Raw genomic sequence first — 12446 nt, 5'->3', positions numbered from 1 at the left:
GTGCTCCCCTTCAGTGTCTCTGCACTCCCTCCTGCCTTGTCTTCCCTCTTCATCTCCTGCCCCACATGTCTCTGGAGTGTTTTAATACTGTGGCCAACTTTTAACCTGTGCATGTAACTACAGTGCCCTTTTTGTGCTCTATTCTTCACGAACTGTGATTTTTAATTTATGTCGAGTTTTTTAATCGTCCCCCCATGAACGTCTCCATGTCAGTGTGTTTTATCTCCATTATCTCCCTTTCCTCTGTTTTTATGTTCCCCTTTTTATCGCCTTTATATGTATCTTTTTTTTCTTTTATTAGCTGTCATTATATGTATCATTTTTCTTCTTTTATTAGCTGTCATGTCTCTCGGCTGAAGAGCGGCGGATTGTGCCCCTGACAGCCATCCCCTGCCCATATTGGGCAGGGGAATGAAATCACAATTAAAACAAAAAAAAGACGCAGCCAACCAGAAGCAAGTGATGCAAGAAACTAGTGGCCAACTTTTAAGTTCAAATAAAAGGAATGGAAATGTCATTCCAATATCAAATATATTCGAAGGTGTAAATAGATTATTCAGAGACAGTGCCAGTCTAGTGTTAACTCGTGCACAAGGTGAAGCTGGAAATTCCTCAGCAGCTCTTCGGACCTTCAGAATCCAAAAAAGGGCCATTAGGATTATCACAGGGAGCAGAGCTAGACCGTCATATAAACTGATATTTGAAACAAAGTACAATGACTATCATCTAAGTTTATTACTGGCAACGTATATTTAAAAAAATGTAATTGAAAATAATAATAGTATTAGAAAAAAATGTGACTTACATAATCGCAACACTAGATTAAAAGACGACTTGCACGTACTTCCAGGCAATACAACTTTGTGTCAAAAGACATGCTATGGGAATATAACTATACAATAAACAGCCAAATGATATGAAATGTATACAATTAATGTTTTTGAAAGGTACACAGTACAACTGCATCTTTCTATAAGTGAATATCTGAACTACAGTAAGTGTATACATATGTAACTTTTGTTATTTACAACATGCAGATCCTTGTAATAGCTGGAGTTAGAACCAATATCGTCCTGTATGTTGTTCTACATATGATCAGAGGACTAAAGCAACAGAGACAAATGAAGTAATAACTACACAACAGTATTCTGGTGATTAGGTATGGAATGTTGGAACACTTGATGCTTTATCTAATGTTGAAATACAGAATAATACCCACTCGGAAATTTCTAGATAGAACTCTCCAAGGAAACAGAGGGGGAAAATTTGTTGATTATGCCATTGCCAATGGAAAGGAATTGTCCAAAAGTAACTGGTTCCAGTGTTAACAAGCCTTACGATCACTGGGGGTTGAGTATCAAGAAGACCGATGAGGCGCTCGATACTGCTGCCGCAGTACGAAGGTGTACCATGCCGTTCCATATAGAGGAAGTCCGACCTCGCGCCAAACAAATCGCTTCCCCGGGCGGGGTTGAACACCCCCGGAAGACCCGCAGAGGCGACCTTTGACCTACGTCGGCGGCGTCGGCGGACGGCTCGTTACTCAGTTGTCCGAGCAGCCGGCTCCTCCTTGCGACTTTTGTTTCTCCTTAATTAAATGATAATTGGCCGAGGTGAGAGCTATTTCGAGGCTTTCGCGATTTGCATGGAAGGCAGCGCGCGTGCGCTAGGCCCCTGCGTGCCGGCAACACGCAACACACCGTAGCAATTTGACGGCGTTACGATTCTCGCTCCTCCGTCGTTATTTCAGTTCCGTAAGGCCACAGTCGATAACTGACAGTCGCGTACGCGCTTTCGGCTTTCGAAAGGAGGGTGCTAGACAGGTATTCCGAGTATCAATTTCTTTAATCCCGACAATGCTTGGCAGAAATATCGTATTTGGTAAGGAATAAGAGAATGGAAAAACTGGTAGATGCGGACCTCGGGGAGGATCAGTTTGGATTCCGTAGAAATGTTGGAACACGTGAGGCAATACTGATCTTACTACTTATCTTGGAAGAAAGATTAAGAAAAGGCAAACCTAAGTTTCCAGCATTTGTCGACTTAGAGAAAGCTTTTGACAATGTTGACTGGAATACTCTCTTTCAAATTCTAAAGGTGGCAGGAGTAAAATACAGGGAGCGAAAGGCTATTTCCAATTTGTACAGAAACCAGATGGCAGTCATAAGACTAGAGGGGCATGACAGGGAAGCAGTGGTTGGGAAAGGAGTGAGACAGGGTTGTAGCCTTTCCCCGATGTTATTCAATCTGTATATTGAGCAAGCAGTAAAGGAAACAAAAGAAAAATTTGAAGTAGGTATTAAAATTCATGGAGAAGAAGTAAAAACTTTGAGGTTCGCCGATGACATTGTAATTCTGTCAGAGACAGCAAAGGACTTGGAAGAGCAGTTGAACGGAATTGGTCAGTCTCTTGAAAGGAGGGTATAAGATGAACATCAGCAAAAGCAAAACGAGGATAATGGAATGTAGCCAAATTAAATCGGGTGATGCTGCAGGAATTAGATTAGGAAATGAGACACTTAAAGTAGTAAAGGAGTTTTGCTATTTAAGAAGTAAAATAACTGATGATGGTCGAAGTAGAGAGGATATAAAATGTAGACTGGCAATGGCAAGGAAAGCGTTTCTGAAGAAGAGAAATTTGTTAACATCGAATATAGATTTATGTATCAGGACGTCGTTTCTGAAAATATTTGTTTGGAGTGTAGCCATGTATGGAAGTGAAACATGGACGATAACTAGTTTGGACAAGAAGAAATAGAAGCTTTCGAAATGTGGTGCTACAGAAGAATACTGAAGATAAGGTGGATAGATCACGTAACTAATGAGAAGGTATTGCATAGGATTGGGGAGAAGAGAAGTTTGTGGCACAACTTGACTAGAAGAAGGGATCGGTTGGTAGGAATGGTTTGAGGCATCAAGGGATCACAAATTTAGCATTGGAGGGCAGCGTGGAGGGTAAAAATCGTAGAGGGAGACCAAGAGATGAATACACTAAGCATATTCAGAAGAATGTAGGTTGCAGTAGGTACTGGGAGATGAAGAAGCTTGCACAGGATAGAGATTCATGGAGAGCTGCATCAAACCAGTCTCAGGACTGAAGACAACAACAACAACAACAACAAGGTAAGGGAATATCTGATCGCCATTCGTAAGAAAATTTTTGCCCGATAAAAATGGTAGCAAAGCTCCAGGACCGAGCTTCGGTCTGCAACGTAATTTAATGTCGGAATCTTCCTCTCCTTCTTCATCGAATTTCGAAGTTTTGAGAAAAATATATTTGCACTAGTATTTACGCTTATTTAGGTGTATAAACGTGAAATATGACATACTCTAGTTCTTATATGTTTTATTCAAAAAATTTTCGAATTTTGTTTTTAAGCAACATTGGTTCTTAAGGGAAATGACACGATAGAAACAAAATCCAGTAAACAGGAGCTTATTTAAGAAAAATATTGGTTTATGCATCACATTTTAGAGCTTAGAATATCACACAATTTTTATTACTGACAGTTTGGAAAGGATTGATTTTCCTTTAAATAATTACCAAACTGAGCTCTAGGGATTTCTAAAAATTTGCAATTTTTGTATTGACCCACTTCACAGTTTTAATTTCACATATAATGTCAGCTATCGATGCATGTTCAATTTTCTCCTTATTATACCTGATGAAGTATCAATCTCTTCCTTGAAAAAGGCGGAAACACTTATTGCTTACAGTGAGACGTATATGCACTTTACAGCTGATGCAAACAATTTTTGTAGTAGAGTTGATACACGCTTTACATCGACCTTTCTTCTCCACTATATCTGCAATGTGTTCAAAACCATCAAAATGTACATCCGTAACTGTAACTGAAAATATAGTGCACTGTCCTTTTTGCTGAACCTTTTTCAGAACTTCGTCTTCCTATCTTCTTATGAGAAACTGATCTCCTTGCAAGCAGAAGACTTGCAGCAATACTTGTTTGAAACCGTAGCAGTGACATCTTTACAGTTTTTAACGTTGGACGATATGACGTCGGTGGTGCAGCCCCCCGCTCCATTGGCAACGGCTACAAACAAATACCAGTAGAACATATACCACTTCTGTGGCCTCGAGTTGATCCAGTAGAATTCTAACAATATATCAGTAAGATCCACTCCTCCAGTACATATGTTGTAGCTTTCCATAATATGAGGGCTCGGTCCATCAATGAGTTTCTTTTCACTTGCAGAATAGCGTCTCCATGTTTCCGTAGGTTCAACACATGCAAATGTAGAAACAAAGTTTATACATTTCCTGCCAAACCAGCGTACTAACTCTACATTATTTGTTGTCTCCACTCTCCAGTCACAAGACGCACGTTCTGTTTTCTTGAGATTTACTTTAGTCTACATAGAACATTTTCTCGTACTATCTGTCCTGATGATGTCACAGAAACAATGTCAGTTTTTTTGAGGGAAATTGCTAATGGCATGGATGAAAACCAACTGTCTGCAAGCACTTCGAAATTTTGTTTCTTTCGCAATGTTCCATGAATGCGAGAACGATATCCTCAGACAAGCCTAACTCTCTATCGTTGCAGGTGTTTTTGCCAACATAAATTTAAAATCATACATTGTGCCTCAGGCATCAGCCTTCCTAAAAGATTTGTAGCCCCATTTGTGAAGGTCATTTCTTACATTCCGTTTCAAATTGTTTCTACCCTTGAATGATGTTATCTGTCCATCAAAGACTTGGTATTCTGTTTGGGGGGGGGGGGGGGGGGGGAAGAACTGTCTGCAATGATAACTGCAATGCTAGCAAAAGCGGACGAATCTTGAAAAATTTATCATTAGCTTCAGGAAATTCTCGATCACTGGTCACGTGAAAATACCGCGAAGCTGGTCATATCAGCAAGTGGTGGATATCTACGTTCATTCGAGTGGTATAAGTGAATAGAAAGTATTTTCACTAAGCACATCTGCAGTAAAATAACAACGAAGCTGTTCCCGCTCAAACCTGATTACTTGCAAAGAAACTGAGTCTTTCTGGAGAACATATATTTGGAATTTCTCAGGAGTAAGTTTAAATATGTGTAGAAGACCATTGAGAAATGCTTTATAATACAGTGAAGGTTTCATTTCCTCTAGTGATGGTGGTTGAAGTGATCTTTTCCATTCTGTCATGAATCAGAAAATCAGTTTTTTCGAATTTATAGAAATTTATAGACAGTACGCTTATACCATCCCATGTAGGCTTTCACGGCCGGCGTCTTCATCAGTAAACACTTCCGGGCTAAACTGCCGTGGTGAATCTGTAGAACTTCTTCTCTTTGACGTTTCGTTCTCAACTACGGAGAACATCTTCCGAGGAGAGTCGACGACTGGCTGCTAGGAGCTGGGGCCGCCGCTTATATGGAGATCGTAGAGGGCACCACCGCACGTCACGTGGCGTCGATGTGTAGCTACCTCTGGCTATCGTCTGTTCTCTCGATTGCAGGCAATCGATTGTCACGTGATTGATGCAACGTCAACCGCCATATTTTGTCCAATTTTAATCCTTCTTCCTTACGAATAAAATTGTATTGATGTTTGTGGATTTCAATTGCCTCTCTATACATACATGTATAATAATGCGACGTCCTCGCTAGCACGCTTGTCTCACCGAATTTTATTTCGTGATCTCCATCCTTAAAAACATGTTCCGCTACTGCCGATTTGTCGATATGTCCCAAGCGACTGTTTCTTTTGTGCTCCGTCAACCGTCAACCCCCTAGCCACCCCAGGGGTATATAAAATTCCGAGTAGTTGTGGCAGGGTTTACATAGCAACATCAAAAAGAAGCATCAATACGTCGCATTATTATACACGTATGTATAGAGAGGCAATTGAAATCCACAAACATCAATACAATTTTAATCGTAAAGAAGAAGGATAAAAATTGGACAAAATATGGCGGTCGACGTTGCATCAATCACGTGACAATCGATTGCCTGCAATCGAGAGAACAGACGATAGCCAGAGATAGCTACATATCGACGCCACGTGATGTGCGGTGGCGCCCTCTACGATCTCCATATAAGCGGCGGCCCCAGCTCCTAGCAGCCAGTCGTCGACTCACCTCGGAAGATGTTCTCCGTAGTTGAGAACGAAACGTCAGGGAGAAGAAGTTCTACAGATCGACTAGGGCAATTTAGCCAGGAAGTGTTTACTGATGGAGTACGCTTATACCTACGTTTAACTTGCTGCTGCTACTGCTCATGTGTTGGTGGTACTCCTTCGGTTGTGTTACGATTGCTTACATCTGTTTCTACTTCAGAATCATTAACTTTATCGCTTATAAATAAATTAACTAGGAATTTAAGAACAATTATGTCATGCAATTACCCTTCTATCTACGTACTTTCTCAATATTATTACTTCCTTCAGTGGTCTTTCCCTTTGAAATTTCATATCCTGTCTCTTGCTGATCTCTCATTGCCGAAATTTCAGCCCCCCCCCCCATCGTTTTCCATTATATGAAATTTGTGACAGCTGCTTCGGAAAGATTTTGCGAACTTCTACGTATTTCAAAAGGTTCATCATCATCTTCGTTCCAATATCTGATGTACCATCATCAGAAACATCAGTATATGCATCGAATTCATTGTGAGGCAAATTAATTACAAATTATAGGTCAATGTCAGTCAGAAAGCCAGAGATAATGACACAGTGTTTAAATACTGCCTAGATTATGATTCTCCACCTATATCAATAGATTTGTGAAGAGTGATCCTGAATTACGGAATGTCTACTCAATTCCACTGTTGCTTTGAACCAACATGAGATTTTTCGCAACTTATATTATCTTGGAATTATTAAACAAAAAAATTGAAATGTACTTGAGTAGGAAGGAATATCAGAACATTATTGTTGTTGATGTGGTCTTCATTCCTGAGATTGGTTTGATGCAGCTCTCCATGCTACTCTATCCTGTGCAAGCTTCTTCACCTCCCAGTACCTACTGCAACCTACATCTTTCTAAATCAGATTGGTGTATTCATCTCTTGGTCTCCCTCTACGATTTTTACCCTCCAATCTGCCCTCCAATACTAAATTGATGATCCCTTGATGCCTCGGAACATGTCCTACCAACTGACCCCTTCTTCTAGTCAAGTTGTGCCACAAACTCCTCTTCTCCCCAGTCCTATTCAATACTTCCTCATTAGTTATGTGATGTACCCATCTAATCTTCAGCATTCTTCTGTAGCACCACATTTCGAAAGCTTCTATTCTCTTCTTGTCTAAACTACTTATCGTCCATGTTTCACTTCCATACATGGCTACATTTCATACAAATACTTTCAGAAACGACTTCGTGACACTTAAATCAATATTCTATGTTAACAAATTTCTCTTCTTCAGAAACGTTTTCTTTCCCATTGCCAGTCTACATTTTATATCCTACTTCGACCATCATCAGTTACTTTGCTCCCCAAATAGCAAAACTCCTTTACTACTTTAAGTGTCTCATTTCCTAATCTAATACCCTCAGCGTCACCAGACTTAATTCGACAACATTCCATTATTCTCGTTTTCCTTCTGTTGATGTTCATCTTATATCCTCCTTTCAAGACACTGTCCATTCTGTTCAACTGCTCTTCCAAGTCCTTTGCTGTCTCTGACAGAATTACAATGTCATCGGCGAACTTCAAAGTTTTTATTTCTTCTCCATGGATTTTAATACCTACTCCGAATTTTTCTTTTGTTTCCTTCACTGCTTGCTCATTATACAGATTGAATAACATCGGGAAGAGGCTACAACCCTATCTCACTCCCTTCCCAGCCACTGCTTTCCGTTCATGCCCCTCAACTCTTATAACTGCCATTTGGTTTCTATTCAAATTGGAAATAGCCTTTCGCACCCTGTATTTTACCCCTGCCACCTTTAGAATGTGAAAGAGTGTATTCCAGTCAACATTGTCAAAAGCTTTCTCTAAGTCTACAAATGCTAGTAACGTATGTTTGCCTTTCCTTAATCTAGCTCCTAAGATAAGTCGTAGGGTCAGTATTGCCTCAAGTGTTCCAATATTTCTGCGGAATCCAAACTGATCTTCCCCTAGGTCGGCTTCCACTAGTTTTGCCATTCGTCTGTAAAGATTTCGCGTTAGTATTTTGTCGCCGTGACTTATTAAACTGATAGTTCGGTAATTCTCACATTTGTCAACACGTGCTTTCTTTGGGATGGGAATTATTATATTCTTCTTGAAGTCTGAGGGTATTTCGCCTGTGTCATACATCTTGCTCACAAGATGGTAGAGTTTTGTCAGGACTGGCTCTCCCAAGTTGTTCTAATGGAATGTTGTCAACTCCCAGGGCCTTGTTTCGACTCAGGTTTTTCTGTGCTCTGTCAAACTCTTCACGCAGTATCATATCTCCCATTTCATCTTCATCTACATCCTCCTCCATTTCCGTAATATTGTCCTCAAGTACATCGCCCTTGTATAGACCCTCTTTATACTAGTTCCACCTTTCTGCTTTCCCTTCTTTGCTTAGAACTGGGTTTCCATCTGAGCTCTTAATATTCATTTAAGTGGTTCTCTTTTCTCCAAACGTCTCTTTTATTTTCCTGTAGGCAGTATCTACCTTACCCCTAGTCAGGTAACCCTCTACATCCTTACATTTATCCTCTAGTCATCCCTGCTTACCCAGTTTGCACTTCCAGTCGATGTCATTTTTGAGATGTTTGTATTTCTTTTTGCCTGGCTCATTTACTGTATTTTTATATTTTCTCCTTTCATCAATTAAATTCAATATTTCTTCAGTTACCCAAGGATTTCTACTAGCCCTTGTCTTTTTACCTACTTGTTCCTCTGCTGCCTTCACTACTTCATTCCTCAAAGCTACCCATTCTTCTTCTACTGTATTTCTTTCCCCCATTCCTGCCATTTGTTACCTTACGCTCTCCCTGAAACTCTGTACAACCTTGGGTTTAGTCAGTTTATCCATATCCGATCTCCTTAAATTCCCACCTTTTTGCAGTTTCTTCAGTTTTAATCTACATTTCATAACCAATAGATTGTGGTCAGAGTGCACATCTGCCCTATCCAGTTCCCTTTTTAAATTTTCTAACCTACCTGCCCAATTAAGGGATCTGACATTCCACGTTCCGTAGAACGCCAGTTTTCTTCCTCCTGATAACAACGTCCTCCTCAGAAGTCCCCGCCCGGAGATCCGAATGGGGGGACTGTTTTACCTTCGGAATATTTTACCCAAGAGGACGCCATCATCATTAACCATACAGTAAAGCGGCATGCCCTCGAGAAAAATTACGCCCGTAGTTTCCCCTTGCTTTCAACCGTTCGCAGTACCAGCACAGCGAGGCTGTTTTGGTTAGTGTTACAAGGCCAGATCAGTCAATCATCCAGATTGTTGCCCCTGCAACTACTGAAAAGGCTGCTGCCCCTATTCAGGAACCAAGCGTTTGTCTGGCCTCTCAACAGATACCCATCCGTTGTGGTTGCACGGCTATCTGTATCGCTGAGGCACTCAAGCGCCCCCACCAACGGCAAGGTCCATGGTTCATGGGGGGATCAGAACATTATTTGACTGTAAAAACAGTGTGAAACTCTCGTATGTTAGGCTGTTTTATCATCAATTGATTACAATGTGGATCGTAACAAGCAGTCACTCCCAACAATAGTTTCCCGCTCTCTGTATTTGAGTTCTTGCCATATCGTGCCAAGAAAGTTGCTACTGGCATGAGGTTTAAAGTAAACAGTGCCATAGAGTGGTAAAGATCAAAACCATATGAAATATGCATACGGAAAGATAATGTTTCCTACCAGCAGCGATGTTAAAGAAGGGGAAAAGGCAACTGTATCCACGCCCAAGCCGTTGTACAATGCATAGCGGAGGGTGCATCATACCAATATTATCAAATTTCTGTCCTATTGAGAAAACCACTGTCTGTATCCTTCTGTACGTAGCCCAGTCCCTCTTATTCTTATGGTCTCTAGGCGGTATATACGATACTGGCAGCATAGTCGTCACACAGTCATTTTCAAACACAGGTTCCTTACATTTACCCAACGGAGTTTCGCGAGAATTACGTCGTGTTTGACCCAAGGACTCCCTCTTGAGTTCTCCGAACTTTTCTGTTATACTTTGGCATGGCTACACCGACTTGTTATGATCCTAGAAAAGCATCTGTTAGCTGGACTACTTAATGTGGATTCGAAACTCTGCAACAATAATCTATACCCGAATCAGAAAAACAAAGTGACTGACAGCTAGTTGTCTGTAGAAGAGCTACCATTGCAAAATTCGATCAGGGGCCGCTAGCTGTTTTGTTCGCTGTTGTCGTATCGCTCTGTAAATGACAGTTACGGCCTCTGATTTAACTGTTGTGAGTCGTTACCATCAAATACTTTGGTTCCTTTTTTTGGCAGCTAAAGAGTGTCTGCAGCTAGTAAAAATGCGAGTAGCAGAGTTTTAAGGCTATTGTGATGCTATAAGGAGAACTCCCTACTGTAGGTTAACGTAAGTTGGAATTCTGAATTGAACTGCAGCGCTGTTCCTGTAGCCGCCATGTTGTAATGGGGGTGACGGCAAACCGACAACATCATAGCCTTCCGTGACTAACGTCAGCCACTTCGACAGTCTTGTCTACGTGCAATCCCTACTGCAGTTTAACGGAAAACATATAATGCATCCAATACTGAAGTGCAAAGCTGTTGCTATCGCAACCATGTTGGCATGTCGGTAACGGCAAACAGACATCATAGTCTTCCGTGACTACGGTCAACCTCTTCGATAGTCTTGTACAGGTATAGAATTGGTCGCAGAAGCGTCTTGTATGATATTTTATTAACAGCTATGTTGCATTTTCCTAGAACTCATTCAAAAAATCTTAAACTACCCTATGTAGTGTAGGTTTCGGGTTGAGAGCAGTTTGGCCGGGGATTCTGCGAGAGTGTATACCTTTTTTATTAAACAATAGATTAAAGCATGAAAATCTATAAAACGATGGAAATCTTGGCGCTTAATAACGCAGAATATGATTTTAAGAAACTGCTGATGCCAGAAATGAAACAATATTTCGTCCAAACAGAAATGTTATAATTCTTAAATCAAAAGGGCAACAATAACATATAACAGAACTCACTCTAAAACACATCCATATGTTACTTAGATAAAAATATCTTTTACGATCCAGATAAAACATACAAGTGGGCTCCATTTAAAACATAATTCGTTTAAGCCCGTGATTAACTTTACAAGAGACCACACTGAAACACTAAGACAAACATTCAACTCACTGTAGTATCTGAAGTCTACTACTATTAATCTTCACCATTTTCCAGAGGAACCCTAAAAGGAACAGCTACGCAGAACTAACTGTAGAAGATAAGAGGAACCAAGAGAGATAGCACACTGGACTCGTAATCGACCATCCAGATTTAAGTTTTCCGTGATTGTTACTAGAGTTCAAACAGTAACATTATCCAGAATGAGATTTTCACTCTGCAGTGGAGTGTGCGCTGATATGAAACTTCCTGGCAGATTAAAACTGTGTGCCCGACCGAGACTCGAACTCGGGACCTTTGCCTTTCGCGGGCAAGTGCTCTACCAACTGAGCTACCGAAGCACGACTCACGCCCGGTATTCACAGCTTTACTTCTGCCAGTATCCGTCTCCTACCTTCCAAACTTTACAGAAGCTCTTCTGCGAAACATGCAGAACTAGCACTCCTGAAAGAAAGGATACTGTGGAGACATGACTTAGCCACAGCCTGGGGGATGTTTCCAGAATGAGATTTTCACTCTGCAGCAGAGTGTGCGGTGATATGAAACTTCCTGGCAGATTAAAACTGTGTGCCCGACCGAGACTCGAACTCGGGACCTTTGCCTTTCGCGGGCAAGTGCTCTACCAACTGAGCTACCGAAGCACGACTCACGCCCGGTACTCACAGCTTTACTTCTGCCAGTATCCGTCTCCTATCTTCCAAACTTTACAGAAGCTCTTCTGCGAAACATGCAGAACTAGCACTCCTGAAAGAAAGGATACTGTGGAGACATGGCTTAGCCACAGCCTGGGGGATGTTTCCAGAATGAGATTTTCACTCTGCAGCGGAGTGTGCGCTGATATGAGACTTCCTGGTAGAGCACTTGCCCGCGAAAGGCAAAGGTCCCGAGTTCGAGTCTCGGTCGGGCACACAGTTTTAATCTGCCAGGAAGTTTCACTAACATTATGTTCCACATAAACCCACTCGTTCTTTTCTTTCAACCAGAAGGTAGTTGACATAAAGTATTTCAGACTGACTCCTTGAACATCAAAGTGCAAAAATTTCTCTCTTATACACAGTCCACAAAGCTTTCGAGTAGCTCACTCTGTGAACTGCTACGCTATTGCTTCATTCAGCTATCAGGTTACAGAGATACCATTTATTTTATTCATTACCCTTCTTCAAGCACTCCGTCTTCAGGCCACAAGTGGCCCATCGG

The 12446-nt window shown here is 41.2% G+C and overlaps 2 non-coding genes across 2 annotated transcripts; both read right to left on the bottom strand.

The window, feature by feature from the left end:
* Positions 1–11516: 11516 nt before the first annotated feature.
* On the bottom strand, positions 11517–11591 carry Trnas-cga (transfer RNA serine (anticodon CGA)). Its single transcript has one exon. It is a non-coding gene; the product is annotated as a tRNA-Ser (tRNA).
* Positions 11592–11816: 225 nt separating this feature from the next.
* Trnas-cga (transfer RNA serine (anticodon CGA)) lies at positions 11817–11891 on the bottom strand. The gene has a single exon. It is a non-coding gene; the product is annotated as a tRNA-Ser (tRNA).
* Between the last annotated feature and the right edge of the window lie 555 nt (positions 11892–12446).

Source organism: Schistocerca gregaria, chromosome 4, assembly GCF_023897955.1.
Source record: "Schistocerca gregaria isolate iqSchGreg1 chromosome 4, iqSchGreg1.2, whole genome shotgun sequence".
NCBI classification, from domain to species: domain Eukaryota; kingdom Metazoa; phylum Arthropoda; class Insecta; order Orthoptera; family Acrididae; genus Schistocerca; species Schistocerca gregaria.
Note: the sequence above shows the minus strand (reverse complement) of the source record. Positions and strands in the feature narration are given on the sequence as shown.